The sequence below is a fragment of the Dermochelys coriacea genome, chromosome 6 (assembly GCF_009764565.3).
Source record: "Dermochelys coriacea isolate rDerCor1 chromosome 6, rDerCor1.pri.v4, whole genome shotgun sequence".
Classification (NCBI taxonomy): Eukaryota; Metazoa; Chordata; order Testudines; family Dermochelyidae; genus Dermochelys; species Dermochelys coriacea.
Window position 1 is genome coordinate 84487375 of NC_050073.1, and position 3947 is coordinate 84491321.

Below are 3947 nucleotides of genomic sequence, written 5' to 3' on the forward strand. Positions count from 1 at the left end.
ACCCTTCCCTGAAGCCTCCTGCTGCCTTTTATATTGGAAGCACCTGATTCCTGTCAGGTGAGGCTCATCTTGTCATCAGTAATGGCGTAGCCCCAGGCTCTGCAGCCCACAGGGGAACCACCTGTTACAATATCCACCTCTGCAAAACAATGCCTCTTTTTATAAATTAAACTGCTTAATATTGGTACAGATGTAGTTCATGAATTACAATCATGAAACAAAAAACTCAGTTGATTTTAAGCATGTAGAACAAAAAAGAAAAATGTAATTTTTTGTAATGTACAAGTTTTATTTATAATTCCTACTTGAGATAACTGTTAGTCCTTTCAGTTGTTAACAAAGCTATGAACCTAAAACTCACTGTATTCAGAGCTAAAAAAAACTGCTGTTATTTATATATTTGTACAAAGTTTATTAACACACCATTTTATATTACTTTTTCAGCTATATGCCCAAAATGGGTAAGGACAAACAAAACCTTCCCCATCTTTTAGTCACTTGCACATTTACACAAAACATGAAAATTCTAAACACAAGTTATTAAACTTGCTTACTTGGAAATTCAGATCTTTTCACCTTTTTACCCAAATGTCTGGCTTCTTTCCTGAAGCAGCAGCAAGGTGATGTTTCTGGGAACCATTTCACAAGCCAACACCAAAAAGCAGTAAAAATATGCAGGATGTTTTAGCCCCTGTGATGGAGTGGGAGTAGCCTAGGGAGTGTACTCTGTGCACTTTGTAAGCATCCACACGCATAGGCCAAACTATGAGATAATTGATTAGCACTTGGTGATTAACCAGATAACAAGGGGATTTAGCTAGTCAGCTAGGTACTGTTAAATGGGAGACAGGAAGAGAGAAAAGAAGGCTGAAAGGAAGGGCAGAGAAGCTCAGGATCTCAAAGAGGGGAGACCTTTCTTCCCCCATTCCCCTGTGCCTAAGGTGTAAGTTGAAGCTTGGAAAAAGCCTTATGGTGATTGGACATGAAACTGCATAAGATGTAAATACAGTACACTGAGGTGAGCCTATGTAAGAGGTGTGAGGACTGCTTGAAAAGAGAAATTTCAACTGAAGGAACTTGCCCCATGATTCTGGAGGCTTGTCTGGGATTTTCCTTCTTCAGTGTATACAACAGACTAGAGAGAGGAGCAGACAAGAATGTGTTGAGGACCAGGCAGTGTGGAGAAACTCCTGAGCTGGGTGGTTGAGCCACAAAAAGAGTTCCAGAACACCCTCAAGGAGTTTCAACAGACCTAGTGCACAGAACAACTGTACTAGCAAGCAGAACAACTACTACAACAATTTATTGCATGCCAATCACAGAGGCAAGCAATTTCTCTTGGAGACGCTGGTGAGTCCATTGATAGGGTGTGATAACCAGGTAATGAGCATGAGGCTGTGCAAAATGGGCCCAACAGATGACCCCAATGCTATTTTGTTAATGTTTGAGAGGTTAGCATCAGGATGCTGGGAAAAGAGGGCCTTGGCACTCTGACTCCCTACATTTTGGGAAAAGCTCAAGCTGCTCACAGGGCTCTGACTGATGAACAAGCTATGGATTATGATTCTATGAAGGCAACAATTTTGGATTGGATGGGTGTGTCTTCAGAATGGTGTAGGCAGAAGTTTCTAGTGCCAGGGTGATCAGAGTGGACACAATCTAGGGCATTTGCCCAAAAGTTATGAGACTGGACCAGTTGGTGTCTGAGGCCAGATAATCAAGGAGTTGGGGAGGTCACAAACTCACTTATTTTGGAACAGCAGTTGCATGTCTCCCCAAGGGTCACTAGGGTTTGGGTACAGAATCACCAACTCACTACTTTAAAAGTGGCCATTGCACTCACTGAGGAGTTCATGGAAGCTGGTGTCCCTAGTAAGAGCACCTATCCCTTTAAAAGACATGACCCAGGGAGGAAAGGCAGGGAACTACCAACAATAAGCCCACCTGGAAGGGGGGGAAAAAGAGAGGGAGAGGAAAGAATTTGTTACCAGTGTGGGGGCCCAGGGCATCTGAAAAAGGGACTCCCCTAGATGAGTTCTGTGGGCAGACGGGAACCCTCAGGAGGCTGCTTAAATGAACACACACCATCTCTGTGAGGGTTGGACAAAGCACAGGCCTGATGTAAACCAATGATCTCCCCACTGTAGAGTCTAAGAGACTGGATGAAGTCCTAATGGATGATACTTGGGGAAAAAATTGAAGCCAAGATGTATTCATGGGGAAGGAAAAAAAATCTGGCCAGGGTGCCTTAGAGATTCAGTGACTATTTTGGTGGATGCAGGTTGGGGCTCTTTTCCTTTAAGGAAGGGGAGGAATGCCCGGAGAACCAAATAGCTAGAGAGGGAAGGACCAGAGCAGGCAAGGTGCTGAGAAATAGGTCAAGAAGGCAAAGGGGGCTAGAAAAGGAAGAAGTGGGACGGACTCCCACGGTAGAGAGGCATTAAAAGGAAGAAGTAGAACAAGATTGGGTAAATAAAAAGGGCAAAAGGGAAGGCAAATGGATTGAGAGACAGAGATACCAAAGCAAGGGCAACAGCTGTGACACACTGTCCCACAAAATAGCACCCTGTATCCCCCATATTCATCATTCATATATGGTTCAGATTGTGACAGGTTACCCCCGGGGTGCCACTTGGAACTGGGGTACCACTACGCCTGCATGACCCACCAGCCTGGGCTCCCTTTACACTGCAAGGCAAGCCTGCCAAGCCCTTTCCCAGGCTTCAGATTGCACTTTACCAGCACACATACATATAGGGACATGCCCAGCTGCAGCTACACGCACACAGATGCTGAGATCAGCTCTGCATGGGAAGGCTCAGCTAAGGAACTGCCCACTTACTCAAGTGCACATCTTTTCTCCCCCCCCCACCCCCGGAGTATAAACCCAACATTATACCATCTTGTGCTGCACAGAGAATTGTACAGCATAAGCTCATGAAACTTGCCCCCTCCCTCAACATGGAGAGGGATATACGCATCTTTCTCCCCCAAGTTATGATTTCCACAAACACTGGTTTTAGACAAAATAAGTTTATTAACTACAAAAGATAGATTTTTAAGTGATTACAAGGGATATCAAACAGATCAAAGCAGATCACCTAGCAAATAAAGCAAAATGCAATCTAAGCTTAATATACTAAATAAATTGGTTATAAGTAGCAAATTCTCACCCTAAATGTTGTTTTAGGCAGGTTGCAGAGATTCTTGAGGGCAAGCTGCACTTTCTTGAAGCTTAAAACTCCAGGTATTCCTTTCACAGGCTAGAAAACTCTCTAGCCATGGTTCAACCCTTCTCCCCAAGTTCAGTCATTGTTTCCAAGTGTTTTCACACAGTCATCTTGGGCGGAGAGTCAGTGGAGAAGAACGATGACTGTCACTCCCTGGCCTTAAATAGCTTTAGCATATGGCGGGAACCCTTTGTCTCCCAATTTGTTTCTAACACCCAGTCAGTGGAAAAACACTAGTATTATGATGGCGTTCAGTACCATGTGACTTGGTCACATGCCTCTGTAGGGCCATAGCAGGATGAGACAGAGGCTGTTTGTAACATCCTCAGGAAGGCTTCCCAGTGGGAGATTAGCATTTTCAAAGACCTATTGTTTTCCCTAATGGCCCTTCCCAGCCAGCCATCTAGACTGATTGCATTCTGTCTAGTGGGCATTCCCCAGGTGTAAACACATTTTTAATAGATGCACAGACAATATTTCTAACTTCAGACACAAAAATGATACATTCATACAAATAGGATAATCATATTCAGTAAATCATAACCTTTCTAATGATACCTTACATGACCTATCTTGCACAAAATACATCATAACTATGCCATACTCATAATATTACTATGAAGAATATGGGGTGTAATGCCACAGTGATATGTCATACAAAGCATGCCATTTAAGATATTATATGAAACACTCCAGTCCAAGTCCAGAAGTCTACAT